The 20,807-nt window shown below is 39.4% G+C and overlaps 2 long non-coding RNA genes across 7 annotated transcripts; both read right to left on the bottom strand.

Moving 5' to 3' along the window:
* Window positions 1-10: 10 nt before the first annotated feature.
* On the bottom strand, window positions 11-10,862 carry LOC119284647. Of its 6 annotated transcripts, none has more exons than XR_005139139.1 (8): window positions 4,584-10,862; window positions 4,052-4,138; window positions 3,513-3,647; window positions 3,231-3,307; window positions 2,920-2,983; window positions 2,431-2,486; window positions 401-2,350; window positions 11-203 (listed from the first exon to the last, which is right to left on the bottom strand). It is a non-coding gene; the product is annotated as an uncharacterized LOC119284647 (long non-coding RNA). The 6 variants fall into 6 exon arrangements; XR_005139142.1 differs by having other exon boundaries at window positions 2,278-2,350; window positions 4,584-10,853; XR_005139140.1 differs by having other exon boundaries at window positions 2,257-2,486; window positions 4,584-10,855.
* Window positions 10,863-14,943: 4,081 nt separating this feature from the next.
* Window positions 14,944-19,686, bottom strand: LOC119288547. The gene is made up of 3 exons (XR_005141218.1): window positions 19,422-19,686; window positions 17,903-18,019; window positions 14,944-16,851 (listed from the first exon to the last, which is right to left on the bottom strand). It is a non-coding gene; the product is annotated as an uncharacterized LOC119288547 (long non-coding RNA).
* Window positions 19,687-20,807: the final 1,121 nt, after the last annotated feature.

The raw sequence follows: 20,807 nt of genomic DNA, 5'->3' as shown, positions 1-20,807 counted from the left end.
GAAGGTTTACGATGGTGTCCTCATAGGAAGTGAGAAGTTAGACAGAGGCGGAGGCACTTTGCCTTGCATCTGAAGGTGAAGGCATACATCGTTCCTTCATCTATGTTTGCCATGTGAAGAACTCCGTCCAGTTTGTTGTTAAACCTTGTCAGCAGCTCCTTCCAGAGAAATGTTTTCTCTTGTAAAGTAGACCATAAAGAAACCTGCACCATACAAACAGAGAAATATTTTCTCTTGTAAAGTAGACCATCAAAGTTGAGGAATGTGCTTCAGAACTGAAAAAAAAATAGTAACTTCACACGAGAAATAACCTCTCCAATATGTATGCAAATACAATCGGCTTAAAATGAAATGAAACAGAAACAGAAACAGAAATCAAGAGAAACTGAGAAATGCATACCAGACCATGCTAAGCACCTTCAGTTTGACCATAAGTCAGGGTGCTAAACCAAATACACACACACAAAATTAGGCAATATTTCAAGTGAATGAAGAAGGAATTAATAAGATGGAGAACTACATTATCATCATTAACAGAAGGAAAAGGCATAGGCAATGAAGAATGTTTGTTTTATACTAGGCATGAATATAGACATACACAGGATATTTTTCAACAATATGTACAATTTAATTTAAAGAAATCCCTGTTGTTTGATAGTAGGAAGACAACACTTGCACAGACAAAAATACAAAAATTGAAATGTAAGATCCGAGTAACTATAAAGATAGGCGACACAATAGAATGTAAAACATGATAACATAGAGCACTGTGTCCAGGAGCAGTTCTTAGGAATAGCAGTCAATTACATCATATAGTAATTGGATCCAACACCATCAACCCATGGTACTTTTCTACAGATAAAGCACACAAAAAGATGATATAAATGCTTCTTTTGATATTCTGTACCAAATATGATCAGTCCGATCTTTGTGACTGATCAGTCCGATAAAATATGCAAGCCATATGATTACAACCAAAAAGATGCACAAATCAGAATATATGTGTACTGAAAGTTGAAAGAGATTCAAGCTTCCAGATGCAAAACATCGATAAAATAACTCAGGATGTTGCAATCAGCTGACATTATACTGCAACCTAGTGCTGCTGCTCACCATGAGACCTGTACTGAACCATGAAACGAAAAGAATGTGCGACCTGACACTATACTACAGTTTCTTGTGACCGGCAGATTAGGAATGCCGAGCATAAAAATATGGTGGATATAATGATAAATTGTATGACTGGAGCTAGCAAGAAGGCTCGTGGAATATGTCAAACAGAAGAAATTACTGACATGAAAGTAGTTGTCATTTGTAAGACCACCCCTCAGTGTTCTGGTATGCATGTGCGACCTGAACATTGTTATGACGCTAAACATATTTCTTGTTAAAAAGATAAGTGGTTCCCTTTCATACAAATCTTGTATATTTATTTGAGTGGATGTCAATAATTTTTTTTAAATGAGACCAACCCAAGGGCTAACCCTCGTTGGTATTTTTTTATAGGAAAAGCTCCGCGGGCATCACGCGTCAAAGCCGGGGCTCGAACTCGGGTGGACTGGCTGGTACCCCAGCTGCCCAGCCAACGGGTCGACGCCCCGTCCTCTGATGTCAATAATTTAGATAGTCACTATCTGGGAATAAGGCAGCTCAAATCACTACTTAGTTCTGTATCATAGAGCAAAATCTAGGCATAATAGTCAGGCTACAATACAACTATGAGGTGCACCAACTTCTTTTTGGAAAATACAAATACCCACTAAAGAAGAACGAAGTTGCACTCGGCCAGCAGGGCATTTAACGGAAATGCATTGGCTAATGCCAATGATGTCTGCTTGTTACCTAGGTTAGCCATGAAATTGTTAATCATATGAAAGTACAGGAATGCAAAGAAACCATGATCATTCCACAATTGTGGAAGCAAGTTATTATGTTTCAAGAAATCCTACAGAAAAGAAGCAATGTAAAAAGGGGAAACAGCTAGGCATGCACTAAGAAAGTGACGAACAATATCTGTCCAACTAAACATCTACACCTGATGAAATCAATATCGTTGCGGAGGGCCCTATACAATTGAAACAGAAAAAACAATTTTCAAAAACAGTGCCCCTCTGTTATCACCATACTCTAGCAGATTAATTTAACACAATCTCGCTACTTGTGCTTTCTGGTGCCTTGTGGCATTGCTAATGAAAATACCTTGCGAACCCATTTAAATAATTTGTACACTTCTGTTGGTTGTCAAAAGGAACATACTGTAATAACCAGGACAAGCACCTCTACAGAAGTTGGCATTAGAATAAGCTTAATGACCTTTCGGAATAACTTCTGTGGTACTAAAAGAGCTACCCTGCAATTACAGTCAACAGTTAATGGCTTCATTCTTAGTGGAGCTAGGAAAATAGGGAGCACAGATGAAAATGCTCATACAGGAAGATCGTCATCGATGGGGAGTGGGAAAGTGTTCTGCACTTGGAGAGCAAAGCCTGCAAAAATGTATAGAAAGAACATGAACTATTGACCTGTTGCCATGTCATCGGCAGAGTGCCATCGCCATGACCGAGTAAAAAAAATATAGCCTATCCCAGCTTGACTGGATATATAGATTCCCAAGGAAAAATTACAAACCTATACCATACTAATATAGTGAATATCAAGATTCTTAGGAGAAATGTGTAACCTAAAATACTAAAAAGGAATCATAGCCCATTCCAAAACGACTGCATATATATACAAAGATTTTCAGGAGTAGATATGATTCTAGCATATGTTCAAACCAGGAATACAAATAGTGAAAATGTTTAACCTGAAATTTGCTCTAAAACCAGACATATGTTTATTTTACAAATAGTGAAACATAAACATAAGCATTCCTTTTAGAATAAAAAAGAGGATCAAAACATTTAAAGAAAGAACCACCTTTTTTCTCAATCATTCCTTTTCTAGGAACATTTGTTAGGCAAGCCTTGTGGCATCTGTAACCCTGAAACCACACATAACTCCCCATCAGAAAATTGAAGTTTCAAGCTCCTATAAAGGGGCATTTGCATTCCTAACATGCCCAGCAAAAAAATCAATCATGCAATCAAGATATGTAGGTAATCAAATGAAAGAAAGCTCTTCACTGCAAATCTCATCTAACTTTGTCGTATTCTCTTCTCTCCCTCATGTAGTCATGTTTATAGCATCAAAATGAGAGGACAAAGGTTAACAAGAGGGAGAAAAATCACCTTGATCTTCTTCAGTTCTTCTTGATGTACTCACTGAAGTGAGATTGGTACTTCTTAGGTTCCTCATCAGCTATTGACTGAAATAGGGTAGGGTAGCAGTTAAAACGAGATTCAGTAAGCTCCTTCAGAAATAAGAACAAAGTACACTGCTTTAGGATACTTTATATGGGTGAATCAGGCCCAGATATATCTTCCAGAAAGAATTCATGTATACAACAATGATAGCCCTAGGGAGTGAAGAAATGGCATTATAATACCACGAGGGCAATGGATCCAACTCACCTTCATGTAGTCAGCAACATGACCTTCATAGATGTATTTGAGGTGAATCTCAGCGCCCAACTGCTTCTTATCCTTCTTGAAGCCAGCAAATCTCCTGTCACTGTGCGGAAGATCAAGACCACCATCCAAAGCTCCCTGCAGTAGCCAACAGACTTGGGTCTCAAACGGATAAACTGTATGCTTCCTAATTAAATAGCTTAGAACCCCCCAAATATAGAATAAAAGAAACACACCTATGACAGGCAATAAATGCAGTCCAAGGTTAGGCATACTTCAGGTCCATCGTAAGTAAGCTATATATTTTTCTTGGCTTTCCATGTTTACCAACTAAATCCTTTAAAATGTCTATAATTTAGATTTCTAACCTATCCAGCAAAATTATCAATCGTGCATTCAAGATCTGTAGGTAAACAAAATAAAGGAGACTTTTCACCACAAAGCTCATCTAGCCATCACAAATCATAGCATCAGAATAAGATAACAAATTTTAACAAAGTGACAAAAGAAAAGAAAATTAAAGCATTACAGCAGCAGCTCACCATGGCAATCCTGGAATGCAAAGACTTGTCAGTGTAGAAGAGGTGTGTGAAACCCTCTCTGCCTGATCTTCCTACTCTTCCTTGCGACTGCAGATGAAAAGAAAAGCAGTGAACTTGAGGTCCAGATCTCAGATTCATACATCCAACTTTTTTGCCAAAAAAGGCAAAGTAAAAAATCTGAGAACTAAAACCAACTGATACAGCTGCGGGAGCCCAAATAGTTCTGCATACAAGAATCTTTATTTCCCCATAACAAAACTTCTTTATACCAAGTTGTATATTCTTTGACACTTTCTGTGGAAAAAATATTTAGCAATAAAATTGATCATTGAAGCTAAAGCACCATTCACCTATGCAACAAGAACATAAATTAGTATCAGAGTTCTAACATCAAATGTAGGTGTAGTCCATAGATAGGCTAACTACCTGGAATACCTAGCAATTTAAAATATATGCTTGAATGAAGCAGTAGAATGAGACAAAAAAGGGAGACCAGAGTGAGAGAGGAGGGAGAGACGAGGTGGAGGCAAACCTGAACCGCCTCGGCATCCTTGCTCCTACTCCTGTTGTGCCGGGAAGGAGAGGGTTGCGGGGCGCAAGAGATGCGTGGAGTCGCCATTGTGCACAAGTTGCAGGTGTCACCGCCCACCTTCGCAGGCCTCCGCAGGCCGCACGAGGCCCCGCACCACTTCACTGCACATGCTCCTCGAGGAAGAAGCGAAGCGCCGCCAAATTAACTCTCATAATCCACCATAAAATTTGATTCAAGATCACAGTCGGCTAACTAAATCCAAGTTATTCCAAATTTATTAAATATTCATTTATCCACCAATATAATAATCACCATGCGCATCTATTAGACCTAAAATCTCATAATCTACCAAACATCTTTGACTATCTTCTCAAAACACAATCACCTAAATAAACACAACTAAAATCTCATAAATCACGGAGAAATTTGTTTAAATATCACAACCACCTAACTATATGCAAATTGTCCAAGATTAATTAATACACCGAACATCTTTGACTATCTCCTCAAGATTACAATCAACTAACTGATCCATCACAATTCTCATAATCCACCATAAAATTTGGTTCAAGATCACAATCGCCTAACTAAATCCAAACTTTTCCAAGTTTATTAATAAATTATTTATCCACCAATACAATAACCAACATGCTCACCCACTAGATCTAAATTCGCATAATCCACCGAACATCTTTTACTAACTCGTCAAGATCCCAATCACCTAACTAAATCCAACCAAAACCTCGTAATTCACCTAAAATTTGGTCAAAAGATCACAACCACTTAACTAAATCCAAATTGTTCCAAACTAAATTAAATATATGTGTATCCACCAATATAGTAATCACCATGCTCATCCACTAGACCTAAAATCTCATAATCCACCAAACATATTTGATTATCATCTCAAGACACAATCACCTAATTAAATCCAACTAAAATCCCATAAATCATAGAGAAATTTGGTTCAATATCACAATCACCTAAATATATTCAAATTGTTCAAGATTAATTTATCCACCGAACATCTCTGACTATCTCCTCAAGATCACAATCAACTAAATCCATTGCAAATCTCCACCATGAAATTTGTAATAGGTCACAATCACCAAACTAAATCCAAATTGCTCCATGTTTACTATAGACCCATTTATCCACCAATATAATAATCAACATGCTCACCTACTAGACCAAAATTCACATAATCCACCGAAAATCTTGTAATAGCTCGTCAAAATCACAATCACCTAACTAAATCCAACCAAAACCTTATAATCCACCATAAAATTAAGTTAAAGGATCACAATCACCTAACAAAATCCAAATTTTTTCAAGTTTATTAAAAAATTATTTATCCACCAATATAATAACCAACATGCTCACCTACTAGACCTAAATTCGCATAATCCACCGAACATCTTTTACTAGCTCGTCAAGATCCCAATCACCTAACTAAATCCAAATTGTTCCAAACTAAATTAAATATATGCTTATCCACTAATATAGTAATCACCATGCTCATCCACTGCACCTAAAATCTCATAATCCACCAAACTTATTTGATTATCATCTCAAGACACAATCACCTAATTAAATCCAACTAAAATCCCATAAATCATAGAGATATTTGGTTCAATATCACAATCACCTAAATATATTCAAATTGTTCAAGATTAATTTATCCACCGAACATCTGTGACTATCTCCTCAAGATCACAATCAACTAAATCCATTGCAAATCTCCACCATGAAATTTGTACTAGATCACAATCGCCTAACTAAATCCAAATTGCTCCATGTTTACTATAGACCCATTTATCCACCAATATAATAATCAACATGCTTACCTACTAGACCTAAATTCACATAATCCACCGAAAATCTTTTAATAGCCCGTCAAAATCACAATCACCTAACTAAATCCAACCAAAACCTTATAATCCATCGTAAAATTAAGTTAAATGATCACAATCACCTAACTAAATCCAAATTGCAAACTAAATTAAATATCACTTTATCTGTTTATCCACCAATATAATAATCACCATACTCATCTATTAGACCTAAAATCTCATAATCCACCAAACATCTTTGACTATCTTCTCAAGACACAATCACCTAACTAAATCCAACTAAAATCTCATAAATCACAGAGAAATTTGGTTCAATATCACAATCACCTTACTAAATCTAAATTGTTCCAAACTAAATTAAACATTTGTTTATCCACCAATATAATAATCACCATGCTCATCTACTAGACCTAAAATCTCATAATCCATCGAACATCCTTAACTATCTTCTGAAGACACAATCATCTAACTAAATCCAACTAAGATATCATAAATCACCGAGAAATTTGGTTGAATATCGCAATCACCTAACTAAATTGAAACTGTTCAAAATTAATTAATCCACCGAACATCTTTGACATCCCCCAAGATCACAATCTATTAACTAAATCTATTGAAAATCTCGTAATCCACCGTGAAATTTGTTCAAGATCACAATCACCTAACTACATCCAAATTGCTTCATTTTTACTAAAGATCCATCTATCCACCAATATAATTACCACCATGCTCACTTACTAGATCTAAATTAACATAATTCACCAAACATATTTGACTATCTTGTCAAGATCAGTCACCTAACTAAATCCAAAAAAATCTCAAAATCCACCGTAAATTTGGTTGAAAAATAACAATTACCTAAGTGAGTCAAAATTGTTCCAAACTAAAATAAAGATTTGTTTATCTACCAATATAATAATCACCATTCCCATCTACTAAACCTAAAATCTCATAGACTAGCAAACATCTATGACAATATTCTCAAGACACAATCACCTAACTAAATCCACCTACAATCTCATAATCCAGCGTGAAATTCGGTTCAGTATCGCAACCACTTAACTAAATCCAAGTTGTTCAAGATTAATTAATCCACAAAACATCTTTGACTATCTCTTGAAGATCACAATCAACTAACTAATCCATCAAAAATCTCATCATCCACCATGAAATTTGATTCAAGGTCACAATCGTCTAACTAAATGCAAATTGTTTTAAATTTATTGAAAATTTATTTATCCATCAATATAATAATCAACATGCTCACCTACTAGACCTAAATTCACAATAATTCACCGAACATCTTTTACTAGCTTGTCAAAATCACATTCACCTAACTATATAATGATCACCATGCTCATCTACTAGACCTAAAATTTATTTATCCATCAATATAATAATCAACATGCTTACCTACTAGACCTAAATTCACAATAATTCACCGAACATCTTTTACTAGCTCGTCAAAATCACATTCACCTAACTATATAATGATCACCATGCTCATCTACTAGACCTAAAATCTCATGATCCACGAAACATCTTTGATTATTATCTCAAGACACAATCACCTAACTAAATCCATATTCTTCAAGATTAATTAATACACCGAACATCTTTGACTATCTCCTCAAGATCACAATCAACTAAATCCATTCAAAAATCTCATAATTCACCATAAAATTTGTTCAAGATCACAATCGCCTAAGTAAATCCAAATTGCTCCATGTTTACTAAAGTCACTACTTCCTTGAGATTGAGGTTTCTTCTACCTCTAATGGCTTCTTTATTTCCTAAGAGCAGTATGTCCAGGATCTTCTTGCTCGTGCTACTCTTACTAATGAGCACACTGTTGAGACTACTATGGAGCTCAACATCCACCTTTTTGTCCACCTCCGCTCCCTGTAAGTCCGGATGGGCGTCCGTTGCCTGGTGGCGGGTTGCTATGTGTGCTGTCTTGATCCCACATCATGTGTTCCCTTGCTGGGCGGCACAATGGCGAGCAAGAGCTCAGACAATCGACGCATACCTGAATTTTACCCACGGGACGCGTCCGAGAACACGGCGCTACCTATCGTCAAGGCCAAGGGCGCACATTAGGAGAACGTGGGATGCTTAATCAAGTGCGTGACACAAATCCGCAAACAGGACAAGGACACCAAGCCGGATCAGCGGGGAAGGAGAGTGCACTGGCAGGTAGGATGCTGGATCAAAGTCCATCTACTGCCATCACCCCAGTCTCTCCGCCTCTCTTGTCGTGTTTACCAGTTGTTTTTAGTAGTGGCACCATCGCCTTGAGTCACTCGTGTGGCCCTTATTTCTACCCACCAATATAATAATCAACATGCTCACCTGCTAGACCTAAATTCACATAATCCACCAAACATCTTTTACTAGCTCATCATCAAAATCACAATCACCTAACTAAATCCAACCAAAACCTTCTAATCCACCGTAAAATTAGGTTAAAAGATCATCATCACCGAACTAAATCCAAATTGTTTCAAACTAATTAAATATTGATTTATCCATCAATATAATAATCACCATGCTCATTTATTAGACCTATAATCTCATAACCCATCAAACATCTTTGAAGAGGTAGGATGCTGGATCAAAGTCCATCTACTCCCATCACCCACAGTCTCTCCGCCTCTCTTGTCGTGTTTACCAGTTATTTTCAGTAGTGGCACCATCGCCTTGAGTCACTCGTGTGGCCCTTATTTCTACCCACCAATATAATAATCAACATGCTCACCTAGTAGACCTAAATTCACATAATCCACGGAACATCTTTTACTAGCTCATCATCAAAATCACAATCACCTAACTAAATCCAACCAAAACCTTATAATCCAGCATAAAATCAGGTTAAAAGATCATCACTGAACTAAATCCAAATTGTTTCAAACTAATTAAATATTTGTTTATCCATCAATATAATAATCACCATGCCCATTTATTAGACCTATAATCTCATAACCCATCAAACATCTTTGATTATCTTCTGAAGACACAATCACCTAACTAAATCCAACTAAAATCTCATAGATCACAGAGAAATTTAGTTCAATATCACAATCACCTAACTAAATCCAAATTGTTCGAGTTAATTAATACATCGAATATCTTTGACTATCTCCTCAAGATCACAATCAACTAACTAATCCATCAAAAATATCATAATCCACCATAAAATTGGTTCAAGATCACAATTGTGTAACTAAATTCAAATTTGTCCAAGTTTATAGAAAAATTATTTATCCACCAATATAATAATCAAGATGCTCACCTATTAGATCTAAATTCACATAATCTACCGAACATCTTTTACTAGCTCGTCAAGATCCCAATCACCTAACTAAATCTAATCAAAACCTCATAATCCACCCTAAATTTTGGTTAAAAATCACAATCACCTAACTAAACCCAAATTGTTCCAAACTATATTAAATATTTGTTTATCCACCAATATAATAATTGCCATGCTCATCTACTAGACCTAAAATATCATAATCACTGAACATCTTTGACTATCTTTTGAAGACGCAATCACCTAACTAAATCCAGCTAAAATCTCATAAATCAACGAGAAATTTGGTTCAATATCACAATCACGTAACTAAATCCAAATTGTTCAAGATTAATTAATCCACCGAACATCTTTTACTATCTCCTCAAAATCGCAATCAACTAATCAAATCCGGCTAAAATCTCGTTATCCACCATGAAATTTGGTTCAAGATCACAATCGCCTAACTAAATTCAAATATCTTCAAGCTTATTAAAGATCCATTTATCCACCAATGTAGTAGCCACCATGCTCACTTACTAGACATATTAGTCCATGAAACATCTTTAACTACCTTGTCGAGATCACAAGCACCTAACTAAATCCAACCAAAACCTCATAATCCATTGTAAAATTAGGTTAAAAGATCACAATCCCCTACTTAAATCCAAATTGATCTAAATATTTGTTTAGAACTAATATAATAATCACCTTGCTCATTTACCATACCTAAAATCTCATAATCCACCGAACATTTTGACTATCTTCTCAAGACTCAATCACCTAACTAAATCCACCTAAAATCAAATAAATCACCGAGGAATTTGGTTCAATATCACACTCACCGAACTAAATCCAAATTGTTCCCATCGACTACGAGGCACCTACGCTGACTTTGTAAAATCTCAAGATGAAATGCCGGCTTAGTCTCTCGATGGTGCTCACAGGGGTAGGGTGTGCGTGCGTGCGTTCATAGAGGTGAGTGTATGCACGTTTATATAACACTTGCGCTTGTACTGTGTTCAAAAAATATTAATTAATCCACCAAATCTTGGACTATCTCCTCAATGTCAGGACCCCGATTCCAAGTCACATCGATCTAGCCGGTAGCACCTCATATCACTTTACGGCCTCACGCACGGTATTCCCACGGGTGTCGCCTTACCATGGCCCGGGACCGTTTGCGCCTTTTGGCTCACGTATATGATCATGTCGCTAGCATCCATATGACAGAGAACTCGGGCCGACATGGCTAGTCGTGAACCCAAAGCGGCACCAACCTATGGGGACAGGCATACATGAATCACATCGAGCATGTCGGTCAGCAGCGTGTGAATCCGGGCTGTAGCACTGGGCTGACAGGACTCCGGGAACCCGGGCTGTAGCAGGCTAGGAAGGACTCCGGATTTCACCGCGTGACATTTCCCCGGAGGGACAGACACAGGAACGAAGTGAAACACATGCCGGCCAGTCAAGTGTCCTAAGCAGTAGTGCTGGGCTAGCAGGACTCCGGTGAACTGGGCTGTAGCGGACTACTATGGCTCATGGAAGCACTAGACTACATTTCCCCATAAGAGAGGCTGCCAAGGATAAACAACTAGATTGTCGAATCCCACACATACCAAGCATTTCAATCATACACACAATATGCTTGATATGTGTAAATACAACATGGCATCACAACATAACTCTACGACTCAAGTATTTATTCATTAGGCTCCGAGGAGCGAGAAATTACAAACATGAGTCTCATGACCCAACAATCATAGCATACAAATCAAAGCACATGCGGAAGCTTAACATGTCTGGGTACAGACATCTACAAATGAAAAAGGCTAAGAAGCCTGACTAACTACCAGATCTTGCCGAGGGCACAAGATCGTAGCTGAGGTATCAAGCTAAACGTCGAAGTCCACGCGAAACTACTAGCGAGACTGAAGTCTCTCTGCAAAACATAAATTAAGCAAACGTGAGTACAAAGGTACTCAGCAAGACTTACATCAAAACTAGCTACATATGCATCGGTATCAACAAAGAGGGGTGGTGGAGTTTAACTGCAGCAAGCTAGCTTTGACTCGGTGGCTATCTTAAACTACGACTGTAAGCAACTCTTTTGAGGTGGCGCACACAAGTCCACATATTCACCATATCAATACACCACTATGGATCCGCTCCCGTCTCCCTACGAGCAGGCCATCCATAGCACTCACGCTTATCTTGCGAGTTTTAGAGCATCCACTTTCACTTGTCTATGAACTATGCAAGGGGTCCAAGTTTCCATCTTCGAGGAATCCGGCTATTCGAATAGATAATGATAACCCTGCAGGGGTGTACTTCTTCACACACGCTCCCACCACTTACCGTCGTTTACACGACATGTACTCGGCAACCTTCAAGCGGAAGCCCAACGAGGGTGTCGGCCACGGCCTACCTAAACACTTAAGTCTCTAGTCCAGGTTTATCGCCTATCCAGGTTCCATCCGCAAGGAGTCCGGCCGAGGTTTCCGCATACGGCCCCGAACGATGTGAACAGGGTTCCCGAGACACCAAACGGGCGCCCGGTACACCGTGCCACGGTGTATCTACCGCATCATAGCCCACCCCTAGGGTCAGCGCTACGCACGGCCGCCAACACATAACCTACAAACACCAGAAACTAGTTGCAACTCCTGGACAGAGTACTAGGGTGATTAAGAAGCCGAGAGGGTCAATTAAGGAACCCAATGAGTGGTAGTGGTTGTTCATGGATCACAGACACAGAACTCAGTTCCTGAGGACGGTTTCAATGAGACCCACCATGTACTCCTACATGGCCTCTCACCGCTACCTTTACCAAAACGTGTTCACACACTTAGCTCACACACAGTAGAACATGTTCACACACCTCTGATTCATTCCCGATGAATCAGACCTGACACAACTCTATGCAATAGCAGGCATGACAAACAAGCATGAATGAGTAGGCACATCAGGGCTCAAACAACTCCTACTCATACTAGTGGGTTTCATCTATTTACTGTGGCAATGACAGGTCATGCAGAGGATAAGGGGTTCAACTACCGCAACAAGTAACAGATGAATCGTTGTTGTCCTAATGCAGTACAAGAGAGCAGGAGCGAGAGAGTGGGCTTGTATCGGAATGAACAAGGGGGTTGTGCTTACCTGGCACTTCTGAAGATATCATTGGGTCTTCATCAGTGTCAACGATCATAGCGTCGGTACAACGTCTATCGAGAGGGGACAACCACCGGCAACAGAGAATGAACACAATCAATGCAATGCACAATATGATGCATGATCATGACATGTCAATATGCTGTGTTTTGAGCTAATGCAACTAGCAACATGTTAAATGGAGTTGGTTTGAACCCTAGGTTCAAATTCAAACTCCATATGTGAGGGTTTAAATGCCATTTATATGATTTGGCCTAAACAGCAGCCATAAGTTGTTCTAACATGCATGAAAATGGTACAGATGGATAGATTGGATTTTTCTGATCATTTTTCATATATAATTTATTTCATTTGGAGTTACGGTTGAATTTCTATGATTTTTAGAAGTTTAGGCAATTTTCTGGAATTTTCTGAATTATTTTTAATCTAGAAATGACTTATTGCGTCAGCATTGCGCCATGCCTGCGTCAGCAAGTCAACAGCAGCGGTCTAGGTCAAACCTGACCAGTGGGGTCCACTGGTCAGTGACACAATGTTGTTCAGTGTCAATGACAGGTGGGGCCTGGTCAACGGTGACGTGGCCAGGTCAAATTGACCTGTGGGCCCGTGGGGTTAGTTTAGTCTAAACAAGAGCTAAGCAGTGTTAATTAGGCCGTGGGGCCCAGTAGTCAGTGGCTCTGGGGAGGGTTAGCTGGCGGTGATTAGCGCTAATCACGCGGCCACGTAGGCTCGCTAGAGTTCAACCGGCGGCGACCACAGAACACGGCGGGGCGCGTCGGATTTGCGCTAGAGGCGTTGGGTTAGCGCGCTGAGGGCACCAGGGCATAGCCCTTGCTCGTCCGCATCAAGAGGAGGCGGAGTTGGGCGCGGGGTCGCCGGAATCGACGACGGCGAGCGCATCCGCGGTGGCCGGAGTTCGGACGTGGAAGGGGTCGACGCTACGGTGCACTAGAGGAGAAACCGAAGGGTGCTGCGGGCTCCTGGGAGTGCAGCGAACACGGTGACGCGCTCAGGCGCAAGCTGGGGTGGCCCTGGCCACAGCGGTGAGGAACTACGGCGGCGATGAGCTCTCGGGTCCGGTGGTTAGTGCGGCTACGGCACGCAAACGAGGAAGAGAGGAGAGGGGAAACGACGAGGTGCTCACGGCGAGGCCGTCGGGGTGCTCAGCAGGCTCGGGGGAGGTCCGGTGCAGGCGGAACGGCGGTGACGATCTCGGCGGACCGAGGTTGAAGAAGACGGTGTGGTCGGCGTTTGAGGGCGTTCGGGCTTGCGCTTGTTGAGGGGGAAGCTTCACGGCATCGAGGCAGACAGCGGGGATAGCACGGAGAGGCGTGGGGACGGCTGTGGCCGCGGTGGTCGGCGATGGTGGCGAGGGTGGGTTCGGCCGTGAGAGGGAGAGAGAGCAGAGGGGGAATGAGCTCGAGAGGGACTGAGAGGTGCAGGGGGGGCACGTGACGCTCGGGAGAGATCCAGAGCGATGGGGACGCAGGCAGGCAGGGTGGAGGTGGCCGGGGCGTGTGCCGACGCGCTCCGGCCACGCGCTCTGCCTACTGGCCTGGGGAGGAAGACGACAGGAAGGAGAAGGTGGGCTGGGCCGAAACTGCTGGGCCACCAGGTAAGTGGGCCTCAGGTAAGTCTCTGCTTCCTTTTTTTATTTGTTTCTGTTTTCTATTTTTCTGACATTTGTTTCTAATTTAGTAAAATACTAAATCAATTTTAAACTTCATGAAAATAATTGTGTCAACTAAGTGGACTTATAAAAGCCACACAACAATTTTCAGAATTATTGAACATATATTTATACATATAAAAAAAAGTTATTGAATTAATAAATATATTTATACACAAACCAATAAATATATGTATATGTATAAACATATATTTATACATATAATAAATATAAATCCAATTCAAATAGTTATTGAATTAATTCCAAATTCCCAAAATAAATATTTCTGAGACTCCAAAAATATTGGTTTGAGTTTTACCTCTTGACAATATTTTTATAGCTTGACAGGAACATTTTCTTGGGTTTATTTGAAACAATTTTTAGTGTTGATCATTTTTATAAAAGACTTCTGAGGCTTTCCGCTTTCCCCAATTCAACTTTCATAAATATATACATGATGCATGAGTGCTTGTGCAACTAGTTACAACCAATTCTAAGGCTGTGACACTCAAGATCTCAATCAACTAATTAAATTCATTCAAAATCTCATAATTCACCATGAAATTTGGTTCAAGATCACAATCGCCTAACTAATTCCAAATTACTCTAAGTTTACTAAAAATCCATTTATCCACCAATATAATAACCACCGTGCTCACTTACTAGACATAAGTTCTAACATAATCCATCAAGCATCTTTGACTATCTCGTTAAGATCACAATCACCTAATTAAAACCAACCCAAACATCAAAATCCACCATGAATTTGGTTAAAAGATCACAATCATCTAATTAAATTTAAATTGTTTCAAACTAAATTAGAGGTCTATTTATCCACCAATATAATAGTCCTCATGCTCACATATACTAGACCTAAAATCTTAAAATCCACCAAATACCTTTGTCATCTTCTCAAGATCATAATAACATAATTAAATCCACCTAAAATCACACAAATCATCATGAAATTCAGTTCAATATCACAATAGCCTAACGAAATTCAAATTATTGAAGGATAATTAATCCATTGAACATCTTTGAGTATCTCCTTCGGATCACAATCAACTGACTAAATCCATCTAAAATATCGTAATTCACCATGAAATTTAGTTCAAGACCACAATCGCCTAACTAAATCCAATTTTTCTTAAGTTTGTTAAAAATTTACTTATTCATCGATATAATAACCACCATGCTCACCTACTAGACCTAAATTCACATAATACACCAAACATCTTTTACTAGCTCGTCAAGATCACAATCACCTAACTAAATCCGACCAAAACCTCATAATCCACCATGAAATTTGGTTTAAGATCTAAACCACCTAACTAAATCCTAAATGGTCCAAACAAAATTAAAGATCTATTTATCCACCAGTATAATAATCACCATGCTCATCTACCATACCTAAAATCTCATAATCAACCAAACATTAGACTATCTTCTCAAGATTAAATCATGTGACTAAATCCACCTAAAATCTCATAATTCATCATGAAATACGGTTCAATATCACAATCACCTAACTAAATCCAAATTGTCCAAGATTAATTAATGCACCGAACATCTTTGACTATCTCCTCAAGATCACAATGAACTAAATAAATGCATCGAAAGCTTACAATCCACCATGAAATTTGGTTCAAGATTATAATCGCCTAACTAAATCCAAACTGCTTCAAGTTTATTGAAGATCCATTTATCCGCCAATAGAATAACCACCATGCTCATTTACTATACATAAATTTTTATAATCCACCGAACATCTTTGACTATCTCGTCAAAGATCACAATCACCTAACTAAATCTCCACTTCAACTCCATTTTATACAACCTTATTTTCAGAATCATACCATGGGCATCAGTGACACCCTTAGGTTTTTGTAAAACATTTATGAGTAACAAAGATTCTTCCCAAGTTCTATGACTTATGCGACTAGCATGGCTAAGCATTACTGTCAAACTTGCACAGGGTATTATCAAAGGGGGGTGTCAATATCAAGCACATAGAGCATAGCTAAACCCTAGCTAATTTACTTAGCATAAGAATGTCAAAGGGGTGTCAATATCAAGCACATAGGGCATAGCTAAAACCCTAGCTAATTTGCTTAATAGCAATACTAGTAAAAAATACTTTATGCATGAAAAATAATTCTAAGTGTAATGCAAATATGGGTTCAACATGATCAAAGTAGGTTGCTTGCCTCGCTCACCAAAGTCTTCAATGGTACTGGTCACTCCTCGAACGTCCTTGAATCTTTCGAAAGATAATGATTTCTACTCGTTGGAAAAATAAAATTAACACACAATCAATAAACAATATGTGCAAAGGGTTCCAAAATTTACAGAAGTTATCATTGGAAAGAGGAAACTTTAGATGAAATCTGGAAGTACCCTGGATTTTAGAAAAAGAGAAATGGCATTCTGGGCCAAAGATGTACAGAAATAGCAAACGAAAATTTGACAGGACAAGACCAGGTATATGAAATCCAATCATATAATCCAAATACAAACTAGTTCCTTCTGTTTCGATATAGAAATACCAGGCATGTTCCTGGATGTATGTATTATATTCTAATGGTATACTCCAATGGTACACATGAGATTTTTATACCAAAACAAAGGGAGCAGTTCATAATTTCATCTTTCATCCACCAGCATCAAGTATATTAACATTAGGTAGTAACAAATCTGCCTCCGGGATTGATGTGTGCAGCCCTCAGAACTAGTTACTGACACTAATTTGGCCTTATGTCAAGATAATGATCAATAGACAGTATAGCCTGCGATATATGGATAACACCACAAGCACCGGTATGATACGTGGTGAAGATGTATATGGTATATAAACCTCCCAATGGAAGTATGGATTTGCCAGTATTTAACTATGATTGTTCAAAGATTTCTAGTATCTTCATTAGAGAGACTACACAGAGCATAGCAGCTAATAACAAAGAGACTGCGCAAATTACAAATATAATTTCAGATTTGTTGTGCGTCTCTGAACATCTCAGAAGCAAGCACACAATTGTATAAAGTATACAATCATGTCAAAGCCATACTGCTGCTGCTCCATGACCACCTTGTTTTACAAGACAACCCGTTGAGACAACGTTTTGGACATGTACATTTTGACAAGAATATAGGGTATGTCATAACTAAAGGGAAGAGTTTCACAAGCAAACAATGGAAAAGGAAGGTCAAGTGGAGAAATATAAATCGAGACTAAAATTACAGTAACATAAACAAATTGATAATTAAACCCACATAATTTTAACAACACTGCAAGAATGCAAAAACCAAACGAGTAAACTCCCAAGTAGCATACCTTCCATTTGGGATATCAATTTTTTTTGTTGTACTACGACTCTGGTATCCACCACCATATGAAGAATACTGAGGTGTGTTTCCTTGATAAGATAAGGGTGGGATGGAAGAACCATGCCTGAAAACAAAACAACAACTCATTATATTACTGATAGCTGCAGATCTGTTGAGTGAGAAAAACCTTCATGTGGACAACATAAAACAGGACAATGATGTCAGTACATAAGTAACAAACTAATGACATTCAGAGGTGACTGAAAATATTACTGGAAACCACATCATCTATGTACTAGATGAGATAATCAAATATTTGGCTCTGTGCCGATAGACAATCGTCAATGCAGTATGTTACTGTTTTTTTGCATGTTAAAAAGGAACCACAGAAACTATTGTCATTTGTTGCATCTAGCAAACAGGGCCAGTTCCATGAGACATTGAATAAAATATTACATGATATATCAAAATCAAACTATGGATACTATTGATCATCTACACAAGATATACTTGCCAGAATTATTAACAAACTCTACTAGCCATCCTTATAAGCCCGTAATAATATTGGAGCTCATTATATGGAGATCTAGACTCCCTAGCAAGGATAAACGAATTGCTAGGCGTTTTCTTGTTGCCTAGATCCTAGTACAGTTAACCTTCGCCTAGGCGGGCTATTTTCTTCCACTGCTTCCTAAACATATCGCTAAATTGCATGGATCGCATAGAGCAGTACTCAGCAGCTAAGGTCCACTTGGTGGCGAGAGAGAGAGAAAAGGGAGAGAATGACGGGTGGGAGCCAGCTGTGTAGTATGTATATGTATAAATTTCATGTAGATTTGATGAGAAACTAGTGACACTATCTTTTGACTTGGGTTGGGTTTGATTTGTGGGGTACGGAGAACGGCAGCATCAAGACCAAGTTATTAAACAGGAACTCAACATGTATATAATTTGACTGCCATGCACATGCACATACTATATTCAAACCCAGCCTACAAGAACAACCTAAACCTCTGTTTTATTCTACACAAGAGTAATCAAACATCTAGTCATGTTAAACTCGGCGTGAAAATAACATATATATACACTGAGAAAAATACATGTAGCTATCGTACTTATTAAATCTTGTCACTTGTTGGGCACAAACACTGAAAGTCATATACTGTAAATTTACACAAGAATATTTTCACATGGTATAATTTTTGTTGAGCTTCTCAGGGATGAGCATGCAACTAAAAATTAATTAATGTGCAGTGTTAAGTTTCATTGTCTACCAGGACCATCATCGTACTATTCCCGAACCAATACAATTATATTAGTAGGAGAGGGTCGATAACAGAAACTTTATATGATAATGCAGCAAGTTTGCAGCAAAATGCTGAACATCAACATGCATATGGGTAATTGGGATATTCTAAGAAGCATGTACAACTACACGGACTTTAGCGTCGACTCTACTAAACCTTAGTATCAGGGGCTAAATAAAAAGGGGAGAAGAAGCAGGAGGAGAACATTAAGGAGCTTACTGTGGTTCCATGAGGTTGGCCAGTACTCCAACAAGTTGAAGATAGTGAGGTGGCAGAAGCCGTGGAAGATAGTGAGGTGTCAGAAGCTGTGGCATGCGACATGCTAGGACCGAAGTAATGGGCACTGCGACCAGGGGTATGGTGGCACACAAGAGTTAATTAAGTAGTATGGCACCAGGTCGACCTCACAGAATATCGTAGTTGTTGGAATCACACTTGCTTATATTCAACCTTTAGTTCTGATGCTTCTCAAGCCAACATACTTGCACCTGAAACATAAGTTTTATGGTAAGCTTCACATGAACATCATTTCGAAAGATGGAAAATTGAAGTTAACAACATGACACATGCAATCAGGTATAGCCTTGTCATGTTCCTCACTTAGAGAAAATAGAGACAGTTGAGTACAATGATTCCTGTTGTGCATTGCATCAAACACATGATGTGTACATTGTTAAGGAAATCAAAGCCTGAATTGTTTACAGAATTTTTTTATATAAACTATGAAGACTTCACCGGGAAGAGAGACTTGCCAAGAGCAAAGAATGGAGCGTTCAGACACACGTTGTGACCGTCTTCTCCGCTTTTCATCACGAATGCTCCTTCTAGTCAGTTCAAGTTACATGAATCAAAGCTTCTCCCTACAATGAGAATGAGATACTAAGTATAATTAACAATCAGTATAATGAACACCAATGGAAGCCATGGCTGGGCTGCAGTCTCACCATGGTCCTCCCCTAACGAGCTAACTTCCTATTCCCCTACATCATTGTCATCATGAGAAATAAATTTTATATAGTGTGCATGCCATAAATTGAAGGAGAGAAATAAGACACATCCAAGAAGAAATCTGAATCGAGCATTTCATCGAACACAAGACTCACAAAATCTCGAGCAAAAGGGGAAATCCAGTAGCATGAGGGAGAAGCAATTACGATTGGACTGTCCTAATGCTGAGGTGCGAGAGAGACTGAGCGGCACACGCATGCCCATGACGCCGAGGAGCAACCGGAGGTCGTAGTGGGCTGCATCAGCGCCGGCCGCCTTGCAGACACGACGACGGCGTTCGCGTGAGATTAACGAGGACCAACCACCCCAACCTCCCCTTCCTCCCACACCGCGGCCCCCGCCATCGGTGACTCCAGCTTAAACTCCCTTCCCACGCTGCCAGGAGAGCCTCGCCTTGTTGAGATGACCGTGACGGGAAGCAGAGGAGGTACCATGGTGCTTACCCAGATTTTCGGGATGGTGAATGTTCGCCGTCGCTTATCTAGATCGTCGGGGCGCCGCGAGCGGGGTGGTTGGGCAGCGCGCGGGGGTGGGAATGCTGGGGCGCGGCCGTTGTAGGAAACGAGGCGCGCGGTGGCGGTGGGTGGAGCGGCTAGC

The sequence above is a fragment of the Triticum dicoccoides genome, chromosome 4A (genome assembly GCF_002162155.2).
Source record: "Triticum dicoccoides isolate Atlit2015 ecotype Zavitan chromosome 4A, WEW_v2.0, whole genome shotgun sequence".
NCBI classification, from domain to species: Eukaryota; Viridiplantae; Streptophyta; class Magnoliopsida; order Poales; family Poaceae; genus Triticum; species Triticum dicoccoides.
This window is presented reverse-complemented; position numbering and strand designations above follow the sequence as displayed.